Here is a 17,904-nt window from a genome sequence, read left to right as displayed (position 1 = left end):
TCTGTTTCTCTGCTCTGTCACTGGATCTTTCGTCTCTGTTTCCCAGGAAAAACTCCTTCGGGGTAGAGGCTTCCTCCAACACCCTCCTCCACCTCCATCCCTCTTCTTTCCTCTGGCAGTTGTGAACTCGTCTACCTCGGGGCTCGAACCGACTGCTTGGGCTTTAAACCTGCGCTATCCCTTTAAGGGGAGGGGCCAGGGCAGGGAAGATATAAATCTCCAGGTTTCTGGAGCTAGAACCCTGGAAACTGTTCACAGCCACTAGTGCTCGCTGCGGGAGCTGCTTCGGGAACTGCCCACGGCCCCCGACCCTCGATCGTCCCCCACCTCTCACTGCGTTCCGTGTTGCGGTAAGTACCCACCAGCTGCCGAAAGCTGCGGGCCAAGGCCGAGACCGAACTGCCAAGAATCTGGCTAAGCCACGTTTTCCCGGTCTAGGTCCCGGGTCTGCCCCTCCTCTGCTCAGGGATAGGGTTCGGGCTGGGACAGCGGCCCTTCGCTTTCCCTCTGTGCCTCGGGGAAGACCCCTTTCCCCGCTTCGGATGACTCTCCGCGGGCTTGAGGACTTGGTGGTGAGGTCTGTGGATTCACCGGCTCGGGTCCGGTGTTCTGAGGACACCCTAACCACCACATGGTCCAGTTTCTTCATTGTACGGCAGAGCAACTGAGGCCCAAGATTTTTTAGGAGTATCTAAGTAGAAGTCAGAAAGAACTCAGGGCTTTTGAGTACAAATCCGAGCTCTTTCTCTCCCACCTCCCTGGGGGTCTCTGTTCCTTTCTGTTCACAAAAGCTTTTTTCTTAAACAATCCAGGACTCCTGCCTTCCCCCCCTTTTTTTAAGGCACAGGCTGAATTTTTATTTTTATTTTTATTTTTAGGGACACGGACGAGCATTTATTAATTGTCTAATACATACGGGACACGGTACCAACAGCTTTACGAGTATTATCTCGTTTGATCTTCACAAAAAACCTGTGAGGTAGGTGTTTATTTTTATTATTTCCATTTTACAGTTGGGGAAACCAAGGTAGATAGTTAAAGTGATTTGCCCAGGGTCACGTAGCTTTAAGTGTCAGAGGCTAGATTTTGAACTCAGTTTTTCTGACTCCAGGCCCACTATTGCCACCTGGCAGCCTCTAGCCCTGTAGTGCCTGGGTAATATGTCGGTTAAGGGCTAGGATTTCTACCTTAACTTGATGGTGGCTACCTTGAGAACTAACCCAAGTAGCAGAGGTATGCTACTTCTTACATGTCTCCATTCTGTAGACTTAAGTGGGATTGATTTATTGGGTCTCTAGGTTTTAGTAAGGCGATTAAGGATAGATTTTTAAAAATAAAGTCTTATATGTCCTAACCTCTGGAGGAGTAAGAAGTAATTTACATTTTTATAGCACTGACAAAACTTTTTCTTTATAACCCATTGTGGGGTTATGTCTATTTTACACGTAGTAAAATAACTGTCAAGTCTGGTGTTCTTTCTTAGAATGAGGTCTCTATGCATAAATTTGATTCTCTTTTTTAACACTGGTCGTTTTTCATTGCTACAGTGAAAAGAGTTTTGGCGAATCAGCTCTGCACACTGGGCAAGTCATTGAAAGTTTCTGAGCCTCAGTTTCTTTAGCTGTAGAATGGGGATAATGCTTGAGAGATCCTCAGCTGGCTAAGCCATTAGGATCAAGTGAGATAATGTATGTAAAGTGTTTTCTAAGGATTAAGTGAGAGTGATAGATATTTGTTTTTATAGGTGACTTCTGACTTGGTAGTTACAATGTGACATTTATATATAGTGCTTTTCAGGCTTCATCCTTAATGGCAATCCTGTAAGCCAGGTAGAAGAGATAATACTCCCATTTTTATGGGGGAAACTAAGGTGATTTGTCTCTCATAGATAGCTAGAGGCTTTCTCCTGACTCCAAAGCTATGATTCTTTATTTATTGAAAAACCAGCTATTTGTTAAGTCCCCCGGAGGGGATAAAAAGATTCAAAGGTGGTTTGTACCTTCCTGGAGCTTGTACTGTGGTAGAGGAGATAGACAGAGACTCCAAGCTTTAGAAATGAAAGCAATGTTATCGATTAGCTAGTCTCATACTCATGCACACAAATAACTACTATTATGTTGCTTTGAAAGTCTACCACCAAAACTAGCTTTAATTGAAGCCTAAAATCAGTATTATCTTTGTGGTGTTCCTTCCTTCCTTTCTCCCTCCTTTTCTCTTCTCCCTCCTTCCTTTTCTTCTCTCTCTCTCTTTCTCCTTTTTTATTTCTTAGAGGACTGGATATGGAGTCCAAAGACTTGGGTACAAATTCCAGCTGTCAAAAATTCTGTGACCTTAAACAGGTTATTTTCCCTCTTAGAGCCTCAGCTTTTCCTCCAAAATAAAGGAGTGGCCTTTCCTGGAAGTCTTCCCCCACCCCACCTCCCAATTGTTACAGTCTTTTCCTCTAATGTTACTTTATATTTACTTTGTCCATGATGAGTTATGTTATCTTCTGCCATTATAATTTAAGTTCTTTGAAGGCAAGGATTTGTCATTCTTGTATCTGTGGGATGGGGAGGAAGCTGTGGATGGGTGTAGATGGCTTTGGGTGGATATGGGTCCAATTCTTAGCACTGTTCCTGAAACATAGTAAGCACTCAGTAAGTACCTGATTAATGGACTGACTCCATGGCCCTCTCAAGTCTAGTCCCAACTACAAATCCTCTGATCTCATTGTGAAGTAGATAGAGCCCTAGACCTGGAGTCTGAGAAGAACTAAATTCAAATACAGTCTCAGTCACTTTACTAGGTCAGTGCTCATCAAGTCACTTAACCTCTGCCTCAGTTTCTTCATAAAATGACACCTCCTAGGATTTTTGTAAGGATTAGATGAGATAATATTAGCAAAGCACTACATAATTTTTTTTTGTTTAGTTGCGTCCAACTGTGATGCCCTTTGGGGCTTTCTTGGCAAAAATATTGGAGTGATTTGCCATTTATTTCCTTTAGCTAGCTCATTTTACAGATTAGAAAACCGAGGCCAAGGGAGTCAAGTGACTTGCCCAATGTCACACAGCTAGTAAGTGTCTTGAGGTCAGATCTGAACTCAGGAAGATTAGTCTTCCTGATTGGACATGACTGAAAATGACATAAATGTGAGCTGTTATTATTAAGGGAAGGGAACTAGCATTTATGAAGTTGTCTACCATGATCCAGGCACTGTGCTAAGCTCTTTTTACAAATATTATCTCATTTCATCCTCACAACAATTCTACGAGGGGAGTGCTATTATTATCCCCATGTTACAGTTGAAGAAACTGAGCTAAACAGTTTAAGTGACTTGTCCATGGTCATACAGCTAGTTAAGTGCCTGAGGATGGATTTAAACTCCCATTTTTCCTCACTCTAGGTCCAGTGCTCTAATCCACTGAACCACTGAGCTGCTTCTGTTATTAGTGTGAGAGGTATAGATTGTTGAACTGACTGATCTGGGAAGACATTGACGAAGGTGACTTTGAATGGGAAACATTATCAGAATGAGCAAAAGAGTCATAGATATAAAGCCCAAAGGATCTTAGAATTCATATGATTCAACTCTCTAAAAAACCAAAGCCCAGAGGAATGAAATACTTGATTAGAGCTCCAGAAGTAGTAAACTGCAGAGCTGAGACTTGAATCCAGGTCCTCTGACTTCTGAATCCACTTCTTTTATCACTGCCCCAGAAATCCTTTAAAGCTTGCAAAATGCTTTTCACATAGACTATATCATTTGATCTTCAAAACAAACACCCTGTCCAGGAGGCAAATTATTTCCACTTGACATATGAGGAAACTGAAAACATTAACCTCTCCAGAGTCATATGGTTCATGGGAAAAGAGTGGTGGTAATTTGTACTTTGGGCAGGGATGGTGTCTTTTCTGTTTCTGTTTTCTCAAACTCCAGACCACACTGATGGTGTTGTTATTCAATAGTTTTTGGTTTGGTTGTTTCTTTTTTTCAGTTGTTTCCAACACTTTGTTGACCCCATTTGGGGTTTTCTTGGCAGAGATACTGGAATGGTTTTCCATTTCCTTTCCTAGCTCATTTTACAGAGGAAACTGAAGCAAACAGGGGTAAGTGATTTGCCGGGGATCACACAGCCAGTGTCTGAGGCCAGATTGAACTCAGAAAGATAAGTCTTCTTAATTCTAGTTCTAGTTCTGGTGCTTCTATCTGGTAGACCCATACATAACATCCAACTTTCAGGGATACAGACATGTTGCATAGCTCCTCAGGGCCTTGTGAAGTGGCTTACAGGTGCCTGCTATAATCTGTATATCTGTTGCATTTTTTAAAAATCATATGATAAATCTCACCTGTTACTTTCAAAGCTGTCCTGCTTTTCTGTGCTTCCTTCTGATCTTCCTTCAGTTTTCATCTGTGCATTTAAAAAAAAAAAAACTCTTTCCACTGCCCTCCCTTTTTATTTCTGGGAGGAGTGATGTACCTTGAAATAAAGTACCCAGGCTTTTATCTTTTTTTAATCTTGGTTTTCATGGAGCTCAGTGATTCTTAAACTTTCTCCTTTTTTCTTTTTACTTTTACTAGTCAGTTTTTTTTTATATCAGCAATCTCATATTTACTTCTCTTTTTTTCCCAGTCTTTTGATTTTTGTCCTATTTCTTGCTGTCTTGGGGAATCACTGATTCCAGTTTGGTCTATGCCTGTTTCTGGTCCAGCTGGGAAATTTCAGACTTGTTAGCTTATGCTAGTGCTGATATTTTCCTATTGCATGACTTTTTGTGCAGTTCTGGGATGGAAGAAATACTTTACTGTAGTTTCTCAATGGATTTCTTTTTTAAATTTAATAAACTTTTATTGATGTCTTTTTGTATCCTCAACATTTTCCTCCCAGAGATTCTTCCCATATCTCATTGGATGTCTTGATCATTATTTGGTCTTGTGTTGATATGTAGGTTTTTGCTGGGGCACCCTGCCTTGGTTCCACTTTGGAAGATACCTTTCTCCCTCTTTTTTCTGAGTCCTTCACCCACTTCTTGGCCCCAGTGACACACTGCTGACAGCCTGAGGCCACTGCAGCTCTCCAGTGCAGGTGGTAATGAGAGCCTTTCTAGGACAGGAGCCAAAATAAAGCTTTAATTAGTGGAATGAGGGTGAGGAGCTTTGAGAAGCTTACCTACCATTAAGCTCATCTTCCTGCTCCTCACTGCCTTAGTAACAGTGCTCGGCAACCTGTTAACCTCTCTCCCTCTCCCCAGAAATGGGTGATTAAGGCTCCTGAATCTCAAGTTCAAATTTCATCTTTATTTTAGATAGTTGAATTTGGAGTCCAAATGTCGAGCTCTGTCTTCTGACTCTTACACTTAGTAGCTATGTGACCATGAACATAATAATCTCTCGAGCTACAGTTTCCTTATCTATCAAATGGGTATATAGATACAGTCCCAACCTCAGGTTGCTGTGAGGAAAATGTTTTCTAAACCTTAAATACTATAGAAATAGGAAGAGAGAGGATGGGGCTAGGGATATGGTCTGTGGTTTCCCTAGTATTGATAGGAACTCTTAGGTAAGGAAACACCCTTTGTCAATATAGGTTAGGACAATCTTTGCAACTTGGAGTCTTAGAGAGCTTCCTAGAGCAGTAAAGTGACTTGTCCAGGGTCACACAGCTAGTATGTGCCCTAGGCAAGACTTGAACTCTTGTCTTTTGGTTTCAAGGCAGACCCTCTAACATTTACCATACCACGCTGTGATGCTTTTGGTAGTAGTAGGAATTCTATTTAAATCTTTACTTCCCTTTAGAAAAATTTGGGGGATAAAGAGGAATTGGCCTGTACTGGTAGTACCTCACAGTGTTATTGTAAAATACAAATAAGATAACATATATAAAGTATGTTTGCAAACATAAAGGACTCTACAAATGTTAACTACTAACTAGTCCAGTCAACTAGATGGTCTACAAGCAGGGTCTCTCCAGATTGGTCCGTCAGTCAACAAGCACTTATTAATCACCTGCTCTGTGCTAGACACTATGCCAAGAGCTGGGGGTACAAAGAATGACATTTATTTTCAAACATATTTTATTTTTCCTGCTCCCGAGTATTTCCCAGTAACTTTCTAGAACCCTGGGTCACCTGCACGGCCTTCTGAACCCCTGTGAAATAAGACTTTAATGGAGGATTAAGGGATTATTAGTATGTTAAATTCCCAAACCTTCTTTTCACTTTATGATCTAAGTAGCCCTTGAATTTAGACTCCTTGGATCTGAGAATAGAAATGTAAATGGTGTCTTGTGCCCCTGGTGCAGAGCTTAGCTTCCCACATTGAATAACCTTTACCTTAATGCTTTCTCTGCATCTTTTCCTTAGTGCTTTCTTTGCAGCCTCTACATCAGGGTTTATTAATCTGGGATCTAAAATGGGTCCTAATAGATTTGGTGGAGGGGGGGAGAGGGCCATGAATTTGGATGGGAAAAACAATTACATTTTTATTTTATTATAATTGGTTTCCTTCCTAGTCCTCTGCATTTTATTTTAATCAGAAATATGATCCCGAGAAAAAGGGATCTTTATCTTATGACCAAAGGGACAAGAATGAAATTAGGAAGCCCTTTTTCTGAGAGGCAGGATTCACCATCTCTCCAGAGTGGCTCTAAATTCTCACTGCCCTTTCTTCTCCAGGGTCTGAAGACAGAATCGAGCTGTTTGCTGACTTCTTGAAGAGCCTTCCAACCATGAAGCATGTGCTGAACCTCTACCTGCTGGGCATACTGTTGTCATTCCTCTCCATCTTCGTTAGGCTGATGGAGTCTTTGGGGGGGTTACTAGAAGGTTATCCCTTCCATAGACACTGGTTTAGCAGGGGCCAAATTGTCAGTGTTAATCCACCTAAGGGCCTACCTGAAGAACACCTACTTCCAACCAAAGCTGTGAGAGCATACTTATGATGGGTTTCATCTAAAGGTGACATTGTTCCAAGAATTTGATTTAAACCTATCTTGAGCATCATAAGATTGTGTTCCAGGAATCTAGTTGTAGGCCTGGCATCCAGCCCATGAAGCACAAAGGAACAGTTCAGTAGCAGGAAGTTAAGAAGCCTTCCTGACCTTGAATGCATTGACTTTTGGCTGTTCCTTCATGCTCTGGACAGATGGGGAAGAGATCTATCCTCTGTAGCAGGGTTTCTTGACCCAGGGTCCATGGACAGATTTCATCCAAGTTGTGAACTTGGATAGGGAAAAGAAATTTTTTTGGTATTTATTTAATTTCATTTTTACTAACTTCTAATTGGCAGTTAGCATTTCTTTCAATTATTTAAAAATATTCTACTGAGAAGGGGCTCATAGGTTTCACTAGAAAAATGGGACCATGTCAAAAAAGAGATGAAGGACTCCTGTACTGCCTTCATCAAATTTTGGGACTGTTTTGTAGGAAGAGGTTCCATAAACATATCCCTTGAAACTCATGGCCTTCAACTCCTCCCAGCCCTCACCCTAGTTCGTGATATGATTGGAGGGTATCATTAGTGGGGTGGACCAGACAAGAATGTTTTCTTTCTCGGAGCAGTTAGAGACTATGATATTGTGAGCAAGGGTAGCTGGGCCTTCATTTGGGAAGGAAGCCAGGAACCTCACTTGGGAAGTACAGAGAGATCTTTGCTCATCTTAGGAGAAATTAGGAAGAGTTCTCTGGGCACTGACCCTCCTGGGAATGGAGAGGAATAGGGAGAATCTTTGCTCCCTAAAATGGAGATTGGTTAAAATGGGGTTGCCCCTGGAGCTCCCTGTTCTGATTGCTTTTCAGGAGGATCTCTCTTCCCACTGGACAGCAAGTTAGGAGGAGGAGGGGCAGCTGTTTGATTTACTGTTTCTAGTATAGATGGTCTTGTTTATCCTGGTTGCTTTATCCCTGCTCCTAGCCTGCAGGGACATACCAGATGGATGTACAAAATAGCTACTATGTGGCTTCAACTTTTTTTTTTCAATTAATGCAATAAAGATGATCTACCTTTCCAGTGGCTTCAGTGCTGGTTTATTTAAGTTTTATTGATGACTTTTGTTTTTTATAACCCAGTCATTTCTGCATCCCTGAGTCACCTCTGCCTCTCTCCCCACCTCTCCCCACCTCTCCCCACCACACACACACACATACACACACACACACACACACACACACACACACACACACACACACACACACACACACACACTCACACCCCAGCAAAGAAATTAACCTTTGCTTGTAATGAAGAAAAAGCAGAATTGACACTGAGGAGCTCTTTCAGTATCTAGCAACAAGCATTTATTAAATCTTGTGTTGGCAACGGTGATATGATAATAGAGGAAAAAACCCCTGCTTTGTCAACCAAAGGGCATGTATTTTCAGGTGGGAAAGGGAGAATGTAAATCTTTTTTAGAGAAATAAATACAGGAGATATACAAAATACATCATGATTTGTATAGGGAAATTGGAAGGTAGTAAAGGATCAGATAATAATAGTTGGCATTTATATATCTCTAAGGTTTGTGAAGGCCTTTACATATGTTATCTTACTTGGTCCTCACAACAACCCTTTGAGGTAGGTAAGGCCTTTACATATGTTATCTTACTTGGTCCTCACAACAACCCTTTGAGGTAGGTACTCGTTCTCATTTTACAGATCAAACAGTGTTGGTGATGAGGTCATGCGATGCACAAGTCTTCAGCAGTAAATGACCATTGCCATTGCTGTTGCCAAGTCTGGTAGTCTGAGCCTACTCTAGCATTAAAGTCACCCAGAATTATAAGCTTGTCCTCTTTTGGCACATCAATGATAAGGGTCTCTAGGTCTTCATAACGTTTTTCTTTGATTTCATCAGGGCTCGTCATGGTGGGAGCACAGGCACTGATGATGGTGGCATGGTGTTTTCCTGCAAGTGATAATCGCATTGTCATGAGCCTGTCATTCATTCCTTTTGGCAGGCATAGCAGCTTGCTGACTAGATTAGTTTTGATTGTAAAACTCATGCCAGCTTCATGGCACTCCGCTTCACTGCACCCACTCCAGAAAAAGGTGTATCCAGCTCCAACTTCAGTAAGCTGGCCTTCACTTGACAACCTTGTTTCACTCAGAGCTGCTATTTGGATGTGATGCCTGTTGAGTTCTCTTGCACCAAGAGCAGTTTGTCTTTCAGGTCTACTGGCTTTTGTGTTGTTTATAAGTGTGTGCACGTTCCATGTGCTGATGACGAATGGAATTATTTTTGCAGATTTTTTGTATATTTGGTACATTTTTTTGTGTGTTTTGACCACACAGCGGGATTCCCTGCCTGCTGCAGTAATCAGGCCAGGGTTGAGTAAACAGACAATGTTTAAGGCACCTTTTCTAGTCCCCTTCCTCACACCAGGAGGTGAGTAGTGCGATGCTTAAAAGGCTGCTCAGACACCCAGGGGGCTGCCGAGTCCCACCGCTGCTTCCACACTATAACACCTCTATCATTCTAGTCCTCTTGAAGAATGAAGGACAACAACCAGATATTCCCCAGTCAATAGGCACTCAGTTATCAATTTTTTGCCACCTCCAAAAGTGCTGCTGTGAATATTTTGGGACACACAGAAGCTCCTAGAAGTTAGTATATGACCAGCAGTGGAATACTACCTGAGTCAGAAGGTGTGAACAGTTTGGTAACTTTTCTTAAATAAAGAGTTTGTCTCTTTGGTGCTGTATCTATCTGTCTACCCCTGTTAATCTCAGATTTTCTCTCTACTTCTTAATCCTGATTATTCCTTGGATGACATTCTGTACTTTGACTCCTTTCAGGTTGTCCTTTCATTCTGTCTTCCTTCAAAAAAACAAAACAAAAGAAAACTACCACTACTTACTCTTATCTGCTCTCAGACACTTACTAGCTGTGTGACCCTGAGCAAGTCACTTAACCCTGTTGGCCTCAGTTTCCTCATATGTAAAATGAGCTTGATAAAGTAATGGCAAACCACTCTAGTATCTTTGCCAAGAAAGCCCCAAATGATGTCACAAAGAGTCATTATCTGACTGCAAAACAATTCAACAGTCTTCCATCTCCTTCCCCCTCTTCTTTCTTATTCACTCCTCATCCTTTTCCTTCCCCTTTCCCTCTTCCCCTCCTTCCCATTCTCCCCCACTCTGGCTTCCCCTCTCTCTGTCCCACCTCTGGTTCCACCTCTTTCTTTACACCTGTCTGTCCCTGTAAGGAGGGAGCAGCATATTTTACTTTAGGAGGCAGTCTGATAACAATGGAAAATGCTTGATTTGGACATGACTCTCAAATTCAGATTCGTTAATTACTTTGTGATTGTCCCTTAACCTTTCTAAGCCTTGGGTCTTGATCTGTAAAATGAGAAGGCTGAAGGACAGAGGCTCTCTGAGTTGCTCAAGAGTTTTAAATCTATCATCCTACACAAGACACATACACTGTACAATGGATAGATCACTGGACCTGGATACAAATGTGACCTCAAATGACAACTAGTACTCTGGAAAGTCACTTAAATGATGTTTGCCTTAGTTCCCTTATCTTTAAAATGGAATAAAAGCACTTACCTCCCTGGGTAGTTCCGAGGGGGAAATGAGTTATATGTAAAGTTCCTCATCTATAAAATGAGTAGAAGAAGGAAATAGCAAACTGCTTCAATATCTCTGCCAAGAAAACCTCAAGTAGGGTCATGAAGAGCCAGAGACGACTAAAAAACAACTTAACAACAACGTAAAAATGCTAGTGATTATTTTTAAAAAAAGAACAAGAAAACTAAAAAAAACAAAACAAAACAGCAATGAGTTTAAAGCCTGAGCTCCATTGCCATCTACTGGCCAAAAAAGTGGAGAAAATAATGTCGCTTTCTTGCAAATCTTTCTTCCTCTCCATCTTCCTCCTTTGTCTCTCCCTCTTTTCCTCTAGCTCCTCCCTCTCTTTTTGTCTCTCTCCCTCTTTCTCTCCCTTTCTCTCTCTTCCTCCTCTCCCCCTCTATTTCCCCCTCTCCCTTTCTGTATCTCCCTCCACACAGATACATGTATAATCTATACACATGCATTCACAGGTATAGCTATAATATGATACATATATGCAAGCGTGTAAAGATCTATCTATAGTATGGTTAGATCACTGGTTACTTATATTCTTTTAAGGCCAACAGAAACTTCCTATTCTCCTTTCATATACATATGTGTATATATGTATAGATGCACATGTGTATGTATGTATGTATGTATATGTGTGTATATATATATATATGTAAAATCTATCCTATTTACCAGGATACCTTCCTCCAATACTGAGCTTGCCACTCAGTTAGTAAATATTTATGTTCAGACGTTTTTCAGTTGTATATGACTCTTTATGACCCCATCTGGGGTTTTGGTAGATGCTGGAATGGTTTGTCATTTCCTTCTCCAACTCATTTTACAAATGAGGAAACTGAGGCCACCAGGATTAAGTGACTTGCCCAGGGTCACACAGCTAGTAAGTGTGCAGCGCATGATGTCAGGTAAAGCAAATGTATAAGGACAATCTCCTCTTCTCATGGAGTCTCACGTCTACTAGAGGAGATTGAACAGGGGGCGGGTGGTTATTCCATTTTAAAGATGAATGGTTTGCAATAGTGATAATAATGAGCTGAATGAATGCCTATGGACTTCATGTGATTCATTATGGAAGAAGATGACTGGGAATCAGTGGGGCTCTGCTATTTACAAGTGTCTGGTCTTAAGCAACCTCTCTAACCCTCTGTTTCTTCATCTGTAAAAGGGGGTTGGATTCAACTATTCCAATGATCTCTTGCAACTCTATCCTATAATCCTAAGTATAGAAAACATATTCCCTGCCCTAAAGTTTACAGTATAGATGGAGAGATAGTGTATGCACATGAAAAGACAATTTACAAGGCAGAGTTGACCAATGCCAGATGATTCAGATAAGTGCTTTGGAAGCTTAAGGAGAGAGAAGTTTCTGGGCTTTAAGCCTGGCCTTATAAGATGTCTTATTCTGGCATCAATTCACACTCAGATGGATTCTTGAACTTAATTGGAATCTCATCATCCTGCAAGATCATATCAGCCTTGATACTCCCTCAATACTCCCATTTCTGGTTGGAGAACTCCTCCTAGACCCTCTATTTAAGGGGGGCACTCAGGGCAGACATTTCTTTATTTCCCACCCAGGTGTACCTCTGATCTTAATCATGTCTCCCTCTTCCCTTCTCTCTCTTTTTAGCTTTTTATGCTTTATTCACACAATTTGATTGTTAACTGTTTAAAGGAGCTGTCTTTTCCTTTTTTTTTTTTTTTTGTATCCTCAGTGCTCAATACAGTGCCTGGTACAAAGTAGGTCCTTAATAAATGAGGCAGCTAGGTGGCTCAGTAGATAGAATATTGGACTTGGAGTCAGGAAGACTCATCTTTCTGAGTTCAAATCAGACACTTACTAGTTGTGTGACCCTGGGCAAGTCACTTAACCCTGTTGGCCTCAGTCTCCTCATCTGTAAAAAGAGCTGGAGAAGGAAATGGCAAACCACTCCAGTATCTCTACGAAGAAAACCTCAAATGGGGTCATAAAGAGTCAGACACAACTGAAAAACAATTGAATAATAAATATGTACTGACTGATAAGTCCAGTGTTTTAGGAAGGTAAGCTGTTAGTAGTGGATAGGATAGATTTTGCATATATACATGTATATATATGTGTATGTATGCATGCATGTATATATACATACACACGTATGTGTGTATGCATGTATGTGTGCATATGCACACATACACATATGGTATTGGCAATGAGGAGTCCAAATTGGAATGGCAGTGCTGATGACCCCACACTGAGAACTGCAGGGAGGTGGTGACCAGATGTGAACACAAGGAAGAATGCGTGGAACTAGTATACTGTGGGGTTAAGTTAACTAGTAAGTGTCTGATGTCAAATTTGAAGTCGGGAAGATGAGTCTTCCTGACTCTATCCACTGAGCCACCTAGCTGCCACATTTATTAAGAGCTTATTTTGTGCCAGGCACTGTGTATATGTGTGTGTGTGTATCTATCTATCCATATATACATATACTTACACATTTATACGTATGTGTGTGTGTGTGTGTATATATATATATACACATACAGGAGAGAAAGATAGGAGAATATTATTGACAGTATCCACAGATGAAGTGACAAAGGCCTAAGGTAGATCAGCAAAAGACTTGATAACATGCATGTAAGTTTTTTTAAAAAATACTTTAAATTTTTTGACATTCATTTTTTAAAAGTTTGAGTTTCAAATTCTCTCCCTTCCTCTCTTATCTCCCCTACCACTGAGAAAATAAACAATGTGGTACCCATTATGCATATAAACTCACACAAAGCATTTCTATATTAGTTATGTTGCAAAAAAAAAAAAAGCAAGAAAAATAAAGTGAAAAAATGTTTTAGTTTACATTCAGAGTCCATTAGATCTGAAGGTGGATAGCATTTTTCATCATGAGTCCTTTGGAATTGTTTTGCATCATTGCATTGATGAGAGGAGCTAAGTCTTTTGTAACTGGTCATTATAACATATTGCTGTTATTATATACAATGTTTCTTTTCTTCTGTTCACTTTACTTTGCGATAGTTATAAGCTTTAAAAGGACATTTCAGGCTTTATACAATTAGACTCCAGAGCTGGACAGAAGAAGCTCTGGAATCTAACATGTTACTGAGTAATCATTCTCTCTACCACATCCCTGGCTTCTGCCTGGAAACTTTGAGTGATGGGGAATGCACTACCTCTATGGCCAACCCATTTTTACTGTTTGATAGTTTTTTCTTGTGTTGATTTGAAATCTACCTCCCTGAAGCTTCAATCTGATTCAATTAAGAAAAAAAAATAAGCCTCTACCAGGGTACAAAGCACCATACTAGACACTGGAGCAACAAGGAAATCCGAGGCAGGAGAGTACTAGCGATGGAAGAGCTGCCTCTAAACGGAGCCTTGAAGGCAGAAAAGGATTTTGAGGGGTGGAAATAAGGTGTGATGCTGCATTCCAGACAAAGGGACCAGTTTGTGTGCATGTTCAGAGAGAGGAGATATGGTCTGGAATTCTGGTCATAGTTAGTAGTCCTATTTGGCCAGGGGTGTGATGGAGCTAGCTGGAACCAGCTCACAGAAGCCAACTGTCAAATTTTCAGTGTGACTATTTACCTAGCAGGAATCCACAAAAACTACAAGTCGGGATGGATTTTTTGTTTGTTTTTTTTGTTGATTGTCCAGACTTTATCATTGTTTAGGTTATTTTGGTAGCTGTACAGGGATAGATAGGAGAGAGGAGAGGATGGAAATAGGTGGAAGTAGTAAATTCTTAATAGTCCAGGAGATGAAATTCTGAATCAGAGTGGTGAGGGTATGATTTGGAGGGTAGAGGCCAGATGTAAGAAATGAATTGACAAAATTTGGCAATGGATTGGGTATGGGGATGAAGGAGAATGAAGAGCTGAGGATGTCTCCAAGATCATGAACCTGGTTGCAAACCAGTCCCTGACATAGCCTGGCCTATGAGTTATTGTTTTTGTCCAATCATGTCCAGCTCTTTGTGACCCCATTTGGGGTTTTCTTGGCAAAGACACTGGAGAGATTTGCCACTTCCTTCTCTAGCTCATTTTACAGATGAGGAAATTGAGGCAAATAGGGTTAAGTGACTCACCCAGGTCACACCAGCTAGTAAGTGGGTAAGGCTGCTGCATTTGAACTCAGATCTTCCTGACTCCAGGACCAGTTCTCTATCCACTGCATCACCCAGCTACCCCCTATGATTTATACTCTTGCTTTTATCCTGATTTGTATTTCATTGCTCTTTCCCCAGGAGTTTTTGTTTTAATTATGAACTTAAATAAATATGAGCATTTTATTCTACAAAGAACAGAAAAGGAAAATTGTGTGTAAAACAGTGAACTATTACATAGTCTAATAAATAGTTTATAAACATATAATATAGTAGGGCCTCAACTTCATAGAGAAATGTTCTGAGAAAACAGCAAGGAAGTAAAAAACTTGAATGTTCATACATTCATTGAAACTATGGGAAATAGGGAGTTAGGTTTCTACAACCATTAAAAACTAATCTTTTGCTAAAGATTACTGAAAATTTACATTTCTATGTATAATTCTTTATAACAAAACATTAATTATGACAATATGCACTTTTTCTAACACAGTCACCATGAAATAACCCATAAAATAAAGTACACAAAATAAAATTGGTAACATGTAAAACATCTTTTCTCCCTAGTAATTCCCTAGAATCCAGTGACATTTGGTGTTAACAGCTCAATTTAAAAAAAAGTTATTTTAGACAACATTCGCTTTTTATAACATGTGAAATCTACAGGACCATAAATACTTTTCTCCTTTTTGAGGATATAACAAATCATCAATTCGTTAACATCAAACTTGGCCAATAGCCACGGCTGACATTCTGGCAAGTGGTTTATCTAACGCCCTTTTTTCTCACTAAGCTGTATCACTGACTTTGCACAGTTGGGCTTAAAGTCCAAAGGATTTGTGCTTTGCTTTGGGGATATAATTGCACGACAAAACTTGAGTTCTAAAGGCAAACAGTAAAAATATGCGACAAATGCACCGGGAGTAGTTTACTCTGCAACAGCTGGGTGACCACGACCAGTGAAGTGCCATCAGGAATTCCACAAACTTGTGTACATTGTTCCTTTCATTTTTTCTCTGTTGTACATAGCTTCAAAGGCTGCCAATGCAAAAACGAAAATGAAGTTACTAAGTGAATGCCTGAAGTCAGGATGAATGACTATGTGTAAATATTATTAAATATATCACATGATGATATATAAATATATGATACGTACCTATATATTATATACATATTTAACATGATAGTACTGTATAGGGGCAGTTAGGTGGCACCGTAGTGCCTAGAGTGCTGGGCCTGGAGTCAAGAAGACTCATCTTCCTCAGTTAAAATCTGGCCTCAGACACTTACTTACTAGCTGTATGACCCTAGACAAGTCACTTAACCCTTTTTGTCTCAGTTTCCTCATCTGTATAATGACTGGAGAAGGAAATAAACTGTTTCTCTGATGAAAATGGTGGGAAATATTTGAGGGTCCAGAGGTGGGAATAATAAATGAGCACAGACAAGGTGGCAGCCAAATCCATCTTGTCTAATTCATTGCAATTGGAGGTGATTGATCACTCCCTCAAAAAAATGATTCACCAAGGCAAGTGTATTTCATGCCAAGTTCTGATTTAGGGTCTGAAAGATGCTTGTCTATTCTAACATGGCCAGCTAGGTGGTGCAGTGCGATAAAGATCAGAGCCTGAAGTCAGGAAGACATGAGTTCAAATGCGATTTCAGACACTTGTTGGCTGTGTGACCTGGGCAGGTCACTTAGCCTCTGTCTGCCTCAGTTTCCACATCTCTAAAATGGGAATGATAATAGCACCTACCTCCCAGAGCTGTTGTGAAGATCAAGTGAGATAATAAATTACAAAGTGCTTTATCACAGTACCTGGCACGTAGTAAGCACCATATAAATGTTAGCTATTATTAATATGTGGTCTGACCATGATCACACTAAAATTCCATAGGTCTTTTGCAGACAAACCACTGTCTAACCATGTCAAAATCACTTATGCTTAGGAAGTTGATTTTGTGAACCCAAGTGAACTTTCATTTATCTCTATTGAATTTCATCTTATTAGATTCAGCCCAATGCTCTAGCCTGTCAAGATCTTTTTGGATAACAGTCATCCAGTGTGTTAATTCTCTGTCCTAATTTTGTGTCGCCTGCAAATCTGACAAGTGTGACAGACACCTATGCCTTTATCCAAATTGTCGAATAAAATATTAAAAGGCCCCAGGGCCAATCACAGATTCTTTGGACCTACTGCTGGAGCCTTCTTGCTGTGTCAACATTGAGCCCTTTAAACTAATTTGAGTCTAGACATTCAACCAGCTCTCAATTCATTTAACAGGATAGCTGGTTCACACTTCTCCAATCTTTTTTTTAAAAAATATAGTATAAAATCCTTTAATAAAAGTTTTACTAAAAGTGAGATAAATGATAATTACATCTACCTGATCCATCAGTATAATAACAGTCAAATAAAGGAAATAAGGAATATGGCTTTAAAGCTGGAAGATACCTTAGAGGCTATGTAACCCAACCCCCTCATTTTAAGCATGAAGAGCTCAGTCTCAGTACAGTTAAGTGACTTGCCCAGAGTCACACAGCTAGCAAGTGTCTGAGGCCAGACTTGAACCCAGGAAGATCATGCCGCCACTCTATGCATGATCCCACCACCTAGCTGATCCAAGAGGTAACACTCGAAGCAAGGCCTGCTCTCTCTCTACTATGCCATAGTGCTTCCCATTTTAATCCTAAAAGTTTTTTCTGTTTAGACCACAAGATAATAAACCAATATTTTCCATAAGTATAATTTTTTTTTCTAAACTCAATTTAACTTCTTAATTCAATTCAACATTGATTAAGTCCCTATGTATCAGACAATGTGCCAGGCACTGGGGATGCCAAGATAAAACATGAACAATGCCTCAGTAGTTGTTTTTCTTTTTGCAAGACAGTTGTGACTTGCCCAGAGTCACACAGCTAATAAGAGTCAAGTGTCTGAGGTCACATTTGAATTCAGGTCTTCCTGACTATAAGGCTGATGCTCTATCCATTGAGCCACCAAGCTGTCATTAATGGTTGTTCTTTTGAGAAGGATATACAGACAAGTACAAATCAGAGAGTGATTGGGATCATACAAAGTGCTTGACAGAAAGAGGGATCTCTCAGCTAGGGACACCCTGGGGTGCAGAACAAAGCATTTTGGCTTAGCCTTGAAGAAAAATAGGGAATAGGAGATGAGTAAGAAGTACATTTCAAGGACAGGAGGTGACAGCTAGCAAAAATGCATA

General features: G+C 40.4%; 1 long non-coding RNA gene across 1 annotated transcript; it reads left to right on the top strand.

Moving 5' to 3' along the window:
- Nucleotides 1-241: 241 nt before the first annotated feature.
- LOC140533268 (uncharacterized) lies at nucleotides 242-4,093 on the top strand. Its single transcript, XR_011976859.1, has 3 exons — nucleotides 242-350; nucleotides 879-979; nucleotides 3,981-4,093. It is a non-coding gene; the product is annotated as an uncharacterized lncRNA (long non-coding RNA).
- The last annotated feature ends 13,811 nt before the right edge of the window (nucleotides 4,094-17,904 follow it).

This window comes from Notamacropus eugenii, chromosome 3 (assembly GCF_028372415.1).
Source record: "Notamacropus eugenii isolate mMacEug1 chromosome 3, mMacEug1.pri_v2, whole genome shotgun sequence".
NCBI classification, from domain to species: domain Eukaryota; kingdom Metazoa; phylum Chordata; class Mammalia; order Diprotodontia; family Macropodidae; genus Notamacropus; species Notamacropus eugenii.
This window is presented reverse-complemented; position numbering and strand designations above follow the sequence as displayed.